Source organism: Psammomys obesus, unplaced genomic scaffold (genome assembly GCF_907164565.1).
Source record: "Psammomys obesus unplaced genomic scaffold, mPsaObe1.curated_primary_1811, whole genome shotgun sequence".
NCBI lineage: Eukaryota > Metazoa > Chordata > Mammalia > Rodentia > Muridae > Psammomys > Psammomys obesus.
Window position 1 is genome coordinate 7,182,975 of NW_026596433.1, and position 17,130 is coordinate 7,200,104.

At 43.1% G+C, this 17,130-nt stretch overlaps 1 protein-coding gene across 1 annotated transcript in view; it reads right to left on the minus strand.

Annotated features, from left to right (window-relative positions):
• Hmgb2 (high mobility group box 2) overlaps positions 1-387 on the minus strand; it is a 2,788-nt gene extending 2,401 nt beyond the window's left edge. The window contains exon 1 of the mRNA XM_055597905.1: positions 291-387. The gene's annotated coding sequence lies outside the window, so the exon portion shown is untranslated. The remainder of the gene's footprint in view (positions 1-290) is intronic.
• Between the last annotated feature and the right edge of the window lie 16,743 nt (positions 388-17,130).

A 17,130-nucleotide genomic window follows, 5' to 3' on the forward strand; every position in this document is an offset into this window, starting at 1 on the left:
AAGCCGCCGCCGCCGCCCGCGCGCCCTCCTGACGGAGAAGCCGCGCGCCCGCCGCGCCACGCGCCGCGAGGCCCCCGGTTTTAAAAAAGGAAAAAAAGCAGAGAGACGCGGCCGGGCCCAGGGGCTGCCCGCCCGACCTCCCGGGCCCTCGCCGGCCCGGACCCGAGCCCCGTCCTTCCGCCCGCCCGCCGCGGAGCCCGGAGCCGCCGTGCCGCGGGCCGCAAGGCGTCCCCGGCTTAGGCGGAGAGGCCCGGGCGGCGGAGCCCCGGCGGCTCTCGGCCGACTCCTACCTGGCGCGAGCTCTTCCCTCAAGGCCCGACAGAGAGACTTCCTTCCCCAAGCTCCGGCGAGAACTGGCTTATCGCTAACGCAATCCTCAGCCTCTTGTTTTGCAGACTCCTCCGCGCCACGGCAACTTGACCAGACCAGTCTCCGGTCACGCCCCCTCCCCTCTGATTGGCCCCGACGATTATTCAAACCCGGAGAATCCCCGCCCTCCCACAGAAAAAGCTTCTGATTGGTCAGCTCCTGACCAGGCCCGGCCCTCAAGCTTCAGCCTAGCAGGTTCGGTGGGTCTCCCAGGTCGTTAACTCCCAGACCCGTTGGAACCGGTCTAGGGAGGAATGTACTGCTCGACCCTGATTGGCGGCAGGAAAAGCGTTTGAAAAATGGCGGGCCCTCCACTGATTGGCTGAGACTGTAAACAGGGGTGTGGCTGGCCCGAGGGGAACTGCCCCCCCACCAGCCCCCCGCCAGATTTAAAACTGCGACGTAAAGCCGCTGGCGCAAGTTTCTTCAGGTGTAAAAAAAGATGGCGCCCGCCTTGTCGGCCCGGAGCGACGGAAGGCGCCAGTCCTGCCGCCTCCCGCGGCCATTGCCCGGACGTCGTCACACAGAGCCGGCCCACGCCCCGGCCTCCGGGAGCTCGATGGGAGTTCATCACAGAATAAAACACGTGGGGAGCGTGCGGTGCGGAGCGGCAGCGCGGCTGCGGCCGAGGTGGCGGGCGGGGGGCCTCGGGCAGGGCCGGGAGTGGCCCGTCGTCCCGGGGGCCAGGCGGAAACACACGAACGCGTCCCCACAGTCCGACTCGGCCGGCCCCTGAGGTCCCCGGTTAGCCAGGCCGCGCCCGGCGCCGTCCCCGCGGGGGCGAGCCGAGGGCCGGGGAGAGCCCGCCGCCAGCCCCCCCTCACCTGGCCGGGCCGGCCGCCTTTGCCGCGGAGGGAGGAGCCGCTCGGCCCGCCCTGGCCTGCCTGGTTGGCCCTGGGTTTGGGCTGTTGACTGCTCTCCCTTCCCCCTCGCCGATTGGCCCGAGGGTGGCGGCGCTGTTTTCACGGATTTTAAAATTTTTTTTCCCCCCCTCAGCAACTTCGCTTGCGCCTCCTGGGCTGCCCACCTGTTTGGTTCGCGGGTGACGATCGGTCTCCATACTACTTCAGAGCCAGCAGTCCTTGTTAAAAATTAGACTTGAAAGCTGTTTTCCTTGGAAATGAATGATTGTTCGGCATTGCGAAATATACTTAAAGCCTGCAAACAGTGGTTCACACAGCTTTTATGTTTCACCGCAATGAGAAATAAGGGGTGAGGGGGAGGTGGTTTTCCTGTTTTAAGGGTCCCAGATTGGCTTTTTAGCTTGGTTTGATTGTTTTGTTTTGGTGGGGAGTTTTGTTTGTTGTTTTGTTTTGTTTTTGATTTTGTAAGACAGGGTTTCCCAGATGGTGTAGCCTGACTGTCCTGAAACTCACTACATAGACCAGACTGGGCCTTGAACTCAAGAGATCCATCTGCCTCTGTCTGGGATTAAAGGCATGTACCACCATGCCTGGCTCAGGTCCCAGAATTTTATTAGTCAATGCTTTTAAAATGTTTGTGTCTACACCTGAAATTTTACATCTAATAAATGATAGTTGCAACTGATCTCTAAAGTATACACACAGAGAAACAAACCAAAGCTAACCAAATCTGAGTTTATTAATCAAATAGCAATGGAAGTGGAATCACTGATGTTACACTTTTCGATCATATGTTTAAGTTTTATGTGTACTAGGGTTCTCCAGAGGAACAAACAGAATGAATCTGTATATAGAGCATTTATTAGAATGGCCTACAGGCTGTGGTCCAGTTAGCCCAACAAGAGCTGACTAACAATAGAAGGCCCAAGAAACTAGAAGTTGTTTAGTCCATGACGTTAGTTTCAGGATACAGAAGCTTAAAATGAAAGCTTCATCTTTTGAGCTCAGGGAGGCAGCCAGTTCGGGATCTGCACTGCCTCCCAAGGGGCAGCTGTATCGCATATTTGTAGGGTGAAAACCTACAAGGCCAGGGGGCTTTGGTGAGTGTTGGAGTCATCCAATCAAATTTTGACATTATGGGTTAAGCAAGGGAGTTTCTGTTGGAGGCTGATCCAGGACACCTGGCCTCATAGTCTTGATTTTCCAAGACATTCATTCTGGAATCCAAGGTCCTTAATTTATCCTTCTAGACATTTTGTCTGGACCTCAAGGTGATAAGGGAGCAAAGAAGCAAGTCATCTGTAGTATGTGAGGACTTTGCAGGCAATATATGTTTATAATTTAAGCACCTCAGTTAAGGTAACAGCAAGTTTAACCAGTTAACAGACAATTAGGAAAATGTCTCAAGGGGCTGGGTAGAAGATGGCTCTGAAAGCTTAAGAATGTGAACCTAGGTTGTCCTTGCTAGCAAAATGGAGGAGCATTATGTAGGCATTGTTTCCAGAAGGCTGTGCTCTGGAGGCTGCCCCTCCTCATAGGTGAGGCTGGATGTCTCAGCCGATCTTCTCCGGGATTTGCAGAATCCGGAAGTAGAAGGATCTAATGCCAGTAAAGAAACTTTCTAGGGAGGGCAAAAGCACGCAGGCAGAAAGAGCAAGCTTCTCCTTTCATGTCCTTCAAATAGGCTGCCAGCAGAAGGCGTGGCCCAGATTAAAGGTAGCTCTTCCCACCTCAAACGATCCCGGTTAAAAGTGGGTCTTCTAACTTCAAATGATTTAATTAAGAAAAAAATCCCTCACAGGTGTACCCAGCCACTTGGGTTTTAGTTAATTCCAGATGTACTCAAGTTGACATCACATGTGGTTTAGTATTTCTTTTAAAAGACAACCGTGTCATGAAATCGATTGCACTTACAAACAAGTTGGATACTTATTCAAGAAATGTTAGTTGACAATGCCAAGCATTGATTTTAGCAGTAGAAATGTGGTCTTTACTCTCAGGAAATTTAGTGTAGAGAGAGACAAAATTAAACAGCACAACATGATGACAAAACGTGCTCAAGAACAAAATCACGTTACCGGTGAAGGTGGAAGGAAAGTCTATGAAAGTAATATTGAAGTTTAGCCAGTATTAAGCAGAAGAAGGGAGGGGCTGAGGCACAAAGACCTTTGGCAGGGCAATGACAAGCATTACAGGATCTAAGGCAGGAACAAGGATGATGCCATCTGGCAGCTTACAAAGAAATTTAGTCTTCATCTTTAGGCAAAGGAACCACTAGAAAATATAAAGGAGGGGGCAAGTAGATTATTTTTTCACGTTAATCAGCCATGTCTATGGCATGGTAGAAAAGAGGTCACAGAATGTAGAAATTGACTCACTATGTTTACTTTTTTCTGTGACTCCAAAGGGTAATGAACAAAGAAGTCACTTATTTCCATACACAATCTCTAATTAACCAGTCTTGTGGTGTTCACAAGTGGTTAGATTACTGATTCTGAGGCTGAACTACAAAACAGTGAAATTCACAGACACACACACACACACATATATATATGTGCATGTACAAAAGTTTATTCCATTGTGCACAGGATACCAAGCCTTAGTTTATGCTAAGAATTAGGTGACTATAATTACTAAACTTGCAAAAGATATATTTGACATCATTACTTATTATAGGAATGCAAAGTAAAACCCAGTAGATAACACTTTTTACCAGGATGACTATAATTTAAAAAGATAGGTAATAGGAATGTTGGAAAACATATGGAGAAATTAGGACTCTATTGTTATTCATGAAAATTTTAAGATAGATAGTCACCATGGGAAGGTTAGGCAGAGTCTCAGATTTAAACACACCTCTGCAAATACCCAAACTAAATAAAAATCAGTGTTCATAAGAAGACTGTGGAACATGCCTTTAATTCCAGCATTCAAGAGACAGAGACAAACATGTCTATGAGTTCAAGACCAGCTTGGAATACATAATAAGTTCAAGGCCAACGCCAGCCAGGACTACATTATGAGACCCTGTGTAATATACATACATACATATGTTTAAAGCAGTTCTATTTACAGTAATAAGAATATTCCAAAACAGGAAACTATCAAAATGTACACTAACTACAAAATGTAACTACTAAACAAAACTATGGTATCCATGTGCTGGTATGCAATTTATCAAATAAAAAGAAATAGGCACTGATACCAGCTATCATTATAACATAATAAATCTGAAAAAAAGTGGTCAGACACAAAAATTTTTGCATGATCCTGTCTACATGTCATATCTGGAAGAAGAAGCAAAGCTGTAGAAACAGAAGGCAGAAGAGTGGCTGTCCCAGGCCTTAGGGAGCAACAGGGCTGACTGGGCGCATAGGCACGGCGAAGCTTTTTCAGGCAACAGAAGTGTTCTAAAACCATATGGTAAAGGTTGCACAACTTCATAGATTCACTAAAAATCATTCAGCCATACACTTTCAAATGGGGGAAATTCATGTTATGTGAATTGTGCATCAATAAAGCCATTTGTTAGAAAGAAAATGACGTGTATTTTTTTAGGACACTGCATTCCTAATGGTCAAGGACAGCTTAGACTTTAAGAACAAGAACTGCAGAATGTGGGATGAAAAGACAGGCATTATTTGAAAGGAAAGGAATACAACATTTATTTTAAGGAAAGACAGTTAAGAGTCAGCATCTCTTGAATGGTAGTAAAATTACTAATTTGGCCCATACTCAGCTAGGTATCTCGCTTTCATACAATGAAAAAATAATTCTTTTGAAGAAAACTTTGTATGTGTATATGAGAGCTCATGCATGCTTCTGTGCCACAGTGAGTTTGAGGCAGTCACAGGGCACAGTGTCAGTCCTCACCTTCTGCTTTGAGACAAAGATTAATCTTTCGTTGTTTGTCGCCATGTCAACCAAGCTAGCTGACTCACAAGCTTTCAGAGGTTAATGTCTCCAATTTCCTTCTCACCATTAAGAGTACTGGGTTTACAGACAGGCACTACCATGCCCAGCTTCCCATGGGCTCAGGGGACGCTTTGTTTGTGTGGCACATGCTTTTAACCGGAGCCATTTCTTCGGGCCCAGATAATTTTTATCTATTCTTTGTAGGTGTTTCCAGTTAAAATAAATTAGAGGTATGCATATTAATATTATATTGAGCATCTGGAAAAATGCCTCAATGATTAAGAGAACCCAGGTTCAAGTCCCACATGGTGGCTCACAAAAAGCTGTAACTTCAGTTCCAGGATATCTGATGCCTTCTTCTGCCCTCCATGGGCACCAGGCACACATGGTAGAGACACACATATTAGCAAAAGACTCAAATGCATGAATAATCTTTTTAAAATACTATTGATCTGTATCAAGCCAAAGATAATTTTAAATTTGATTACACAAAATTGCAAAGGCTGTTAGAATTCTATATAGTAGAAAAATAAACACATGTATGAGTAGTCGAAGACTGGATTAACTAAAGAAAAGCTGGGCATGGTGGAACCACTTTATAATCCCAGCTATTTAATCCCAGCACTTCAGAAGTTAAGACAAAAGGACAGAGAATGCAGTGATAACCTGAGCTATAGGAAAGTTTCCACCAGCCTGTCCAGCCTATATAACCAGACCATATCTCAAGATAATAAATAACAACAACAACAACAACAACAACAAAGTATTCTGAGTCTAGTAGGATTTGCCTGAAGAAAGCAAAAATTAAAGAAGTGATCTTTGTTAAAAGCATCAAAAGTCATTCTAGGAATTCCTATAAGCAATTTTCTACACACTGCACACTGATTTTTCTACAACCTTTGGATAGGAACAGCAGAATTACCAGCCGATCTCATTCCCACATTTGTTTGTTGTTGAAGGACTGGGTCTCAGAGATCTTGGAAATAGAACAACTAATCCCAGAGTAAAAAAACTGATGGCTATGTTACCAGAATCAGGTCTTCAGCTCAGTAATACAGCACTTGCTTTGCACACAGGAGGCTCTAGTTCAGTGGTTCTCAACCTATGGGTCATGACCCCCCCCCCCCCGCAGTCATATATCAAATATCCTGCATATCAGATATTTATATTATGATTCACAACAGAAGAAAAATTACAGTTATGGAAGTAGCAATAAAATAATTTTATGGTTGGGGTCACCACAAAATGAGGAACTGTATTAAAGGGTCATTGGCAAGATTGAGAACCACTGCCCTAGATTCAATTTAAAAAAAAAAAAAAAAAAAAAAAAGCCTACTTTCAAAATCTAAGAATAAATATTAATAGTATAACTCCATGCAAATTTTAAGCAGTATGCACAATATTTAACCAAAAGGACCTGTATTTCTGAAGCCCTTCTTTTATATGAGTCCCTGACATAATGCACTGCAATGAAGATTTGGGATTCAGTTTCACAGCCTAAGAAAACCTAATTATCACACAGTTCTACCCCTCCAAACTTTCTTTTGTCCACTCATTGCTTTATCCACGCTCCCAACTCCAGCAGGCATTCCCTAGGCACCCATGACTACTCCAGCCAGGGAGACAGGTAGGCTAACTAGATCTACACCTCTCCTTTGCCTCCTCCAAATACTCTCATCCTCCATTCTGCAACAGACCGAATGCTACATCCTTCCTTCCCCTATTTCCCACATCTCCAGTGGACCACACAGATCTTCCCCTTCTAACTTCCCTCCCTTGACTTTATCCCAGCCTGCAACTTCTGAGAACTCCCAGGCCACTTCAGCCAGAAAAGCATGTAGGCTAACAGCAGATCTTCATTCTCCCTCCATCCTTCCAAGTCCAACCCTCCAGTCTCCTCCCTAGCTCTGTAGCAGACCTTCAGCTGCAACCTCTCTTCACTCTCTGTCCCCATTCCCAGGAGACTAAGTAGATCCTAGGGGAATACCCTGCTTTTCTCCCTCCTGTGGACCATCCCAGCCCCCACCCCACCTAGCCCAGCCTCATAATTCCTAAGTGTCAGCTCCCAATACATAGAAATACCTTTTACCTGGAATCCCCAGCAGCCACACTTATCAGGATCTGAGAATTTCCTACCAGGGAACACACAACCACCACGATTTCCTAAGAACCAGAGAGAGCAACAGAAACCAAGGAACAAAACATCTACCCAGTGAAGACAACTAGATATCAGCACCTAGAATTATAGTTTTTCCAAACCTAGATGCCTGGACTCCAGTGTAGAAACACAACGAATAACAACAGGACAGTATATCTCCAATAGAGCCCAGTTACCCTACCGCCACAGGTCCTGAGTATTGCAACATAGTTGAAGCGTAAAACAAAGACCTTAAAATAGCCTTTATGAATATGATAGAGCTCCTTAAAGATGAAACAGATAAACCCCTTAAAGAAATCTATGAAAATACAAACAGTGGAAGGAAATAAATAAAACAATTCAAGACCTGAGAGTGGAAATAGAATACATTTTTTAAAAATCTGAACTGAAGGAAATATGGAAATGAAAAATTTGGGAGCTTTAACAGGAAACTAAGAGGCAAGCCTCACCAACAGAATAAGAGAGATAGAAGAAAGAATCTCAGGCATTGAAGACATGAAAGACAAAATGAATACCATTGTTAAAGAATGTTAAATCTTAAAAAAAAAAAAAAAAAGGAAAAGGAGAGAAAGGAAAGAAAGAGAGAGAGGAAGAAAGAAAGAAAGAAAGAAAGAAAGAAAGAAAGAAAGAAAGAAAGAAAGAAAGAAAGAAAGAAAGAAAAGAAAAGAAAAGAAAGAGAAAGAAAAAAAAAATCCTGGCACAAAACATCCAGGAAATCTGGGATGCTATGAGAAGATGAAATCTAACAATAATAGGACTAAAGGAAGGAGAAGAAATCCAGGTCAAAGGCACAGAAAATATTTTTTAAAAATTACAAGAAATTTTTTCCTACCCTAAAGAATGAGATACCTATCAAGGTACAAGAAGCATTCAGAACACCAAATAGACTGGACCAGAAATAGAAAGTCCATAACAGGACATTGTTAGCAAAGGTGCTAAGATCAACAATTAATAAACAGGACCCAAACAAACTGAAAACTTTCCATTCAGCAAAGAACACTGTCCTTTGGACAAAGTAGTAGCCTACAGAATGGCTAACACCAATAAAACAAGTGACAGCTCATGAACACTCATCCATTGTTAGTGAGAGCACAAATTTGTACAATGACTATGGCAATCAGTATGAAGGGTCCACAGGAAGTTGGAAATTAATCTAGTCAAGATTCATATGTATCACCCTTGGTTGTGTAACCAAGGATGCTTCACCCAAACAAGGAGACACTTGCTCAACCATGTACCTTGCTCGATTCATAAGAGCCAGAAATTGGAAACCTCATAGAACACCTAGCTGTTTCTTCAGCAGAAGAATGGATAAAAAAAATGTAGTACATTCACACAACAGAGTAACTCAGTCATTATACAGATGAAATAATGAAATTCTAAGGAAAATGGATGGAACTAGAAAAAACATCATCCTCAGTGACAAATATGATATGTATTTGCTTATATGTGGATATTAGCTATTAGGTCAATAATAACCAAGCTACAATCTGTAGAGTTTGGGTATAAAGTAAGGGACTGTAAGGGATAGATAAATCTTATTAAGAAAGGGAAATAGAATAGGTAGTTGTGGGTAGATAGGAGGCTAGAACAGGAGGGTGAAGTGGGAGAGGGAAGGGAGAGACAGGAGAAGTAATACAAACAGACAGCTAAAAGTAAGGGCCATTTGAGGGAAAGTATGTAAACCTAATACAGTAAAAGCTTCCTAAAATATACACACATATGAAGGCAATATAAATGAAATTCTTAAATAATGGTGGAGACAGAGCCCCATTGGACATCTCTTGCTATCGAATGAAGCTTTCAGTACAGGAATTAGGTTACAAATAATTGAGTTTTGGACAAAGGGGCCCATGGGAACAACAACAGTCTTGTTGCTCTCCACAAACATACAGCAAGGCCCCAGTGCTGAATATAACACCCAACTCACCGAACATGGAGAAGTTAAACTAGTGTCTACGCAGAGCCTCTGCCTACACCTGCTAGCATCTTTGGTACAGGAAAGTACTCCGCTTACTACCAAAGGAGAAATGTAAACAGCAACCCAACTGTTTACACCTCTGATCTTCAATGCTGTCCTGCCAGCAAGATATGCTAGTGCAATGGTGGCACAAAGCTTGTGACAGTAACCAGGCAATATCTGCTTTGACTTAAAGCCCACTTCATGAGATGGAACCAATACCCCACATTGCTTGGGTGACCAAGAACCTGAGACTAGATAGCTCAGGGACCTAGGGCAAAACCAAATACCACTGTTCTAAAAAATGAATGAATCAATCAATAAATAAACCAGCAATAAGATAAAATGACTCCCAATGACAGTCTGATCTACTCACAGATCAGTGCCTTGCTCTGCTCTCATCAGACACACTTCCTCCACAGCAGATGAGAACAAATGCAGAGACCCACAGCCAGACATTACACTCAGAGAGTAAGAGGCCTTGGAACACTCAGCCCTAAATGGGATGTCTCCCTCAAATCTCTCCCCACAGGGCTCAGGGAACCCTCAGAAAAAGAGGCAGAGAGAACTAAGAGCCAGAAGGGATGGAGGACAGCAGGAGAACAGGGCCCTCTAAGCATCATGTGCAAAACTCATATGAACTCGCAGAGACTGAAGCAGCAGGCACAGGAAGGGCAGCAGAAATCTGCACCAGGTCCTCTGCATATACACAGTATTGCTTCCAGTTCACTGTTTTTATGGAGTTCCCAAGCGTGCAGATGAGTGGGTCTCTGATACTTGTGCCTGCTCTTGGGCTCTTTTTCTTTTGTTTGTTTTGTCCAATTCCAATGTTTCATTTTATGTTTATTTTTATTTTATTACTTTCCCTTGGAAGCATGTTTGTTTTCTAATGAGACGACAAAAAAGGAGTGGATCCAGATGGGAGGGGAGAGGAGGAGGAACCATAATCAAGATCTATTATGAGAGAATAAAAACCTATTTTCAATAAAGAAAAGGAAAACTATCACTGCCATGGCTGCTTCCTTTGCTATGGAACTACCGCTACAGCATCCAGGATACAGAATGCTGAGACCCTTTCAGCCTACAGGCCTGAAAAAATATGCCTCTTCTGTCAAAGCCATGTAAGGAGACATTGGACACTATATATTCTGGCTTAAAGGAATGACATGAAAGGTAGAGGCCTGGAGCCTATAGAAACAATGGGGATAAGCCTTAGGGACAGGGCAGTGGAGGGCAAATTGCACAAGTGTACATCTTGTGTGTGTTACTTTAAAAAATATTGACCCGTAAATTCCACCTAGAATAGAAAATGATGTTTCAAAAGATTCTGAGGCTTGGAGAACCGTAAAGGTTGTAATTAGGAAAGCTTGGCTTGTGTGATTCCGTTTCCCTTCTGTTAGGCTATGATGGTCTCGTGTAACTGAGAGTCCCGGTGCTAGGAGAACTGATGTGTTAAGTAGAAGTACTTCTAGTAGATTTAAGGCTGTAATTCCTGTAGGTGGTCAGCAGCCTCCTAGGCCATGTGTGGGAATAAGACTGGATGAGGGGATACTTCAGATTTTATAAACTGACCAATGCTGCATACATTTCATAAGAGAATGGCCCACATCTCATTTATTTAGCAAAGGATGGTGTTTGCTAAATAAACAAACAATTGGTTTGAAGCACTTGAAGTATTTACTCACTCAACCTAATAAAAACACCTATGAGACAGGTAAGTGGAGCCTTACTGCCTTTGTTCTCTAGAAATCAGCTGAAACGAAGAGCAAGCACTCACTCAAGTCTACAGCATTAGTCTGGCTTCCACTAAGAAAACAGAAGTCACTTTAAATATTTCTGAAAACAAAATGACCTTGATTATTGGTGGAATCATAACAAAAGAACGGGAAGGGTCAAAGGAGAAAGAGGAAGAAGCTGTGGTTAGTCCTAGTCATAGGAAACTTTTAATTACTAACGATCATATTTGATATTGATGTTGAGAAAAAGCTTCCACTCTCCCAGCACTAGGAAAAGCAAAACGAAGCACTGGTGTCCAAACAGATTTGGAGCTTCCGAGGTTGGTGGAAGGTAACTGTGCCTTCAGACTGCCTCTGGTAGCTGCTTCACAGAAAGCCAGCAGCCGTTACCCCGCTTCTGCCACGGGCAGAGCCAAGGTAAAAAGCCATGGCACAGCGGAGACTGCTGGTGCCAGAAGGCAAAAATGTCACCTCCTCTTGCCTTTTATTCTCCTACCAGAAAAGGTGACCTGGAAATCAATTAACAAACGAGTCTAGGAAATGCTTTCTGGACAACAGTAGTCCAAGGTATACGGAATACAGGACTAGAGTGAAACTGATAAACAACAGCCAGCACAAACTTAAATCTTGGAATGTAAATCTCAGGCAACCCAGCTCCTGAGTCCCTGCTTCTAAGGTCACGTGCTGAGGTACTGTGGTATGCTAAAACAACAGGGTTGCATAATCTTTAAGACTATGGCTGACTACCTGCGCCAGTCCGCAGAGAAGACATTTCAAGAATTTATCCCATCAAATATTCTACACGTGTTCAGTTTCTACTTTGTGCCAGGCAGTGTTCCATTGTATGTAGAATGGATGATGCCTGAACAAAACAGAAAACATAGCAGAGAAAGAGAGCCCAACGCTCCCTCTTCCAGACTGGCAAAATTCCCTGGGAAGGATTCCAGCTGGCTTTACTTGAATCATGTGCCCACACACTGAACTAAGCAGTTTAGCTAAGGGGCAGGTATTAGGTGAATAACCAAGTGGAAACGCCCATTAGAACCCCAAGACAAGGATTTTAGTGCAGACAGTTTATCTAAGGGATTCAGGAAACACCAGTGGAAGGTGAGGAAGTAAGACAAAGAAGGGAAGGCAGTCAATAAAGGGTGTGCCATTAAGCCAGCTACCACTGCTAACAACTTGAACATAGTCTCACGGGAAAACATTGGGAACCAGGGTAAAACAGGAGCCTCACAGTTCTGTCCCCCAGAGCCATGAAAGATGGATTATCTGTACTACAAATACTTGCAGCTTGGAGGCTGCAAGCATGGGAGGCAGTTCATTCTTAGATATTTCCAAATTGCCCTGACCTGGGGGGTGGGGAGGGCATGAAGCTGCTTTCATCCACTTAGGAGAAAGCCCTCCAGGACAGAAAAGAACATTGAAGTAGAATAGGCAGAAGAGGCATGGGTAAGGAGCAGCAGGCTCTACCACTCCCAGTTTCTTTATCAGATAAAATTTCCTCTGCCCAAAAAAAGAGCTTATGAATTTCAAAAGAATTAAAACCTATGAGGGGATTCTTGATACAAAGAAGTCTTGTTTAAAAGTTGAAGGTTTGGAATGTCTGTTGTGTTTTTACCTATATTTTTATTATTATTTATATATTGTGTTTTTATATTTATATGGGTCTTAGTATATGGGCCACACATATGTCAAAATGACTAAAACACAGAGTGAAATTTTCAGTTTAACACTAGAACACATTATTTTCTAAGTTAACCAGTTGTTTTAAAAAATTTCACCTCTTTGAAAAATTTAAAGTAGCATGTCTTATTCTATTCCTTTATCAGTCTTGTTAAAATCTAGATCATTGTAAAGAATGCCCTTAATTACCTAGTTCATAACCATCCTCTCCTTCATCCCTCCTTTAAAAAATACTTTGATGATACAAAATGTTGGCAGAGAATTCAGCTTTAGTGAGACTGCTGCTCCTAGCATCATGGGGAAAGGGCAAGAAAATTAGAAATCTTACCCTGGCATTATCTACTTACCAATAAGAGCATCTTTTCAAAGTTCAGGGATGTGACTCAGAGGCAGAGTGCTTGCCTAGCATAAGTGATGCACTGAGTCTAAAGAGGAGAAATGAGGAGGAGGAGGAGGAGGAGGAGGAGAGAAGTACCTTCTATTAGTCTTCTGATTATGTAAAAAAATAAGTGTTAGACAGTAACACTGTTAGACAAGTATTGCTATATACAGACAGTGATTCATAACTTGTAAGTGTTTTATCCAATATATGTCTGGTGGCCTCAGAGATTAGAAAAGGCAACAGATCCCCTGGAACTTCAGTTATAGACCTTGTGGTGCTGGGACTCCAACTCAGATCCTCTGGAAGAACAGTAAGTACACCCTAAATCTCAGAGTCATCGCTCCAGCCCCTGATTTGTAACCTTATAAACAGCATTTTTTTTCTTCCTTTGCATAGCATTGCATAGCCACCCTAAGAAAAGTCATTTTACTTCTAGAGTATATTATTTCAAGATAATATACCAGAAATCAGATGTAACTGATGCCACTTTAATTCTTCCATTTTCCCTTTTGTTTGAACTAGGCATGCCACCGTCTGTCTCTCTCTGCTAGTATGGTAATGTTTACAGCTTACCAAAGTCATGCTGCAATGCTTTGATTGAGTCCTCTGCCTTTCTAGGCTGTGTTTCACATCCCAGTGGCTGAATTTCTGTTGGAGCTCTGACCCTGTGGCAACTTCTGGTCAGCCTCACAGGGTCTTCTTAGAAATTACCATGGATGTTGCAATGAAGTCATAACTTACATTCCACACGCCTAGAACAGCACCAGGGGGACCACACCACGACTGCAGTACTTTGAGAACACTTCAGCACAAAGCCAGTATCCCAAGGGGGTCCTGGACTTTGAGCACACAGAAGGTGACATTAGTCTCATTTCTGAAACATTCTGCTCCGAAAAGCCTTTGAGCTTGTGGCAGGAGAGTCAGTCCCAGGGCTTTTCTCGACTCAATCTTACTCTCTCACCAAGCTGATTGGTAACACTTTCTTTTTATCCCCACTAATGTCTTCAGCCAGGAGTAGCTCCGATGTACTGTCATAAGCTGTGTCAGTTCCTCCCTTGACACATTTGAAAACTGTCAGAGAACACACATTCCAAATCTTGCCACTGTTTCCTTTTGTTCTGCAGTCTTACTGTAAATACCAAACTCCGCAGTAAGATCGGAACTGAATGCGTTGATACTTTGAAGTTTTTCCTAACAAATAACAAAGTAACCCATCAGTCTCCCATTAGGCCTTCCTTAAAGCTTTAGGTTGTGGACGGTGCAGCCAGTTCCCCTCCAGCAGTGTAACAAAGGTGACTTCTTGCCACCATGCCTCACATACCACCAGCATCGCATTCGAACCTCTTACAGCTCCAGAGGCCATGTCTAAGCATTCGTCCAAACTCTCCCATTCTTTACAAGTTGCCGAGTTCTAAAATCACTTCCATGTTTGCAAGCAAAGTGAGAGCAATGACTTAATTCCTCAGTAACACCTTTCTGGAACACCCCTCTTCCTAGTACTGGAGGCTAAATAATCTTTAAAAGGAAAATGTATTTTAGACGGCTCAAGCTTTGGCTCTGCCCTGAGGACCCCATGACATCACAATGGCAGGAGCCATTCCACTATAATGCAGGGTGCCAAAGAAAGGGAACAGACCAGTAGGGTTCTTTCTCTAACAGATCATTGACAAGAGAATTTCTCAGGGTCTGTGGTGTCCTGGTGGCCTCTCACTGCTCTTTGTACATTAAAGGTGCCACGGCATGCTAACACTGTCCCACTGGAGACCAAATTAATTCAACTTCCCTCGTCCATGTTTTCAAGATATGGAGAACCTTTCTGAAGTGCTCTGATTATAGACTTCACATAAACGAACATTATAATTCTAAGTGGCTTAACTACAGTCAATTACATGTTTATACCTGCTATGACATTAAAGCTACATCAGAATACCCTAAAAGATTAAATAGGGAACTGTTAGCATGATAACGTAGGTTTTGCTGTTTTGTTTTTTGAGTTAAATTGGGGATCTTCAATACAAAGCAACATTCTGTTATGGCACCGAAAAGAAAATTGTGAAGAAGTTTCTCCTGAGCCCAAGCTACTGGAGTGCTATGCAGAAATGTTTAAGAGGTTCTTACTTCAATGTAATTGAATTATGGGTGAGAGGATGGGATGATCAATATTGGTGGCCAACTTGATAAGATGTAGACGTACCTAGAGGGCAAACCTGTGACGGATTATCTAGATTAGGGTAGGCTCAGGGTATGCTTGTAGAGTATTATCTGATTAGGTTAACTGGGCTAGGAAGATCCACCTGTGTGTGGGTACCATTCTATGGTGTGGGCTGCTGGACCCGAATGAAAAAGAGAAACAAGTATCCGTGGTTCTCTTCCACCGGACAGCAGATACAATGTATTGAGCACCTCTGGGTCCTCCTGCCCTCACGCATTTCCTCTCTTAACAGTAAGTCAAAACTAACCTTAACTTCTGTCTTCCTTACTGTCCTGTCGCTGTGAAAATACACCATGTACAAGGCAGCTCTTATAAGAGCAAGCATTTCATTGGGGCTGGCTTACAGTTCAGAGGTTTAGTCCATTATCCTGGTGGGGAGCACAGCAGCGTGCAGGCAGACATGGTGCTGAAGGAGCAGAGAGCTTTACATCCTGATCTATAGGCAGCAAGCAGAGAGACAACGGGGCCTGCCATGGACTTTTGAAACTCACTCAAAACCTGCTCTAGTGACACACCTCCTCTAGCGAGGTCACATCTCCTAATGCTTTCCAAACAGTTTATCAACTGGGGTCTAAACCTGCAAGTAGATGAACCTGTGGGGTCATTTTCATTCAAACTACCACATCTTTCTTCAGTAGCTTTGGTCAGGTAAATTTATTACGCAGTGGGGAAAATAATAATACATGGGATGTTCCAAGAGTTCTTTAGATTTTTTTTTCCCCTTCATTTTTGTTTTATTTGTATGGGTACTTTGACTGTACATCTGGGTACCTCATGTACGCAAGGCTAGCAGAGGCCTAAAGGGAATGCTGGGTACCTTGAAACTAGAGTTACAGATAATGTTCTTAACTGCTGAGCCATCTTTTGATCCCTGGTCCTGTGATTTTTTTTTTTATTTTTTATTTTTTAAGAAAAAAAAAATATATATAATGGGGCATGGTGGTACATGTCTTTAACCCCAGCACTTGGAAGATAGAGGCAGGTGGATCTCTGTGAGTTCAAGGCTATCCTGGTCCACAAGGTGAATTCCAGGACAGATAAGATTTACACAGTGAGACGCTGTCTCAAAATAAAGATGGCATATATATTTTATTGGTTATTGAGAATTTTATACAATGTGTTTTGATCATATTCAACACATAATCCTCTCCTTAACTCCTCTTAGCTCTCTCTATCTTCACTACTGTAGGTCCCACCCAACTTCATGTTTTCTTGTTCCCTTCTTGTGACCCGTTGAGTGCAACTTAGGCTGCCCATATATATTCCTGGGTGTGTGGCCATGCACTAGAGTATGGTGGATGTAGCAGGGGCTATAATATCCTTAAAGTAAAGGGACTCTCCCTTGCTCAGAAGCCCTCAGCTGTCAGCAGCTCCTCAGTTAGAAATGGAGGCTTGTGAATTCCTCCTTCTTCCATGCTAGAATGTTTGTCTGGCTTGCTCTGGCGTTAGTCTTGTTCAAGCAACCACAGCTGCTGTGAGCGCTGACTGCCGTGGTCCTGTCACACAAAGAAGACACTGTTAAATTCTAGTCCTTCCCAACCTCAGGCTTTCGCAATCTTTTTTACCTCCTCACCTAAGATGATCCCTGAGTGCTCTCTCTGTCTCGTGTGTGTGTGTGTGTGTGTGTGTGTGTGTGTGTGTGTGTGTGTGTAATAAACATCTCGTTTGTGGCTGAGCACTCCACCAAGAGTTATTTTCTGCAGACCCTGGTCACCCAGTAAGTAGGACGGACAATCAACAAGTGGAACTTCATAGTAGGACAGATAACCAACATGTGGAACTTCATGAAATTAAAAATCTTTTGTACTACAAAGAAAACTGTTAATTGACTAAAGAGGCAGCCTACAGA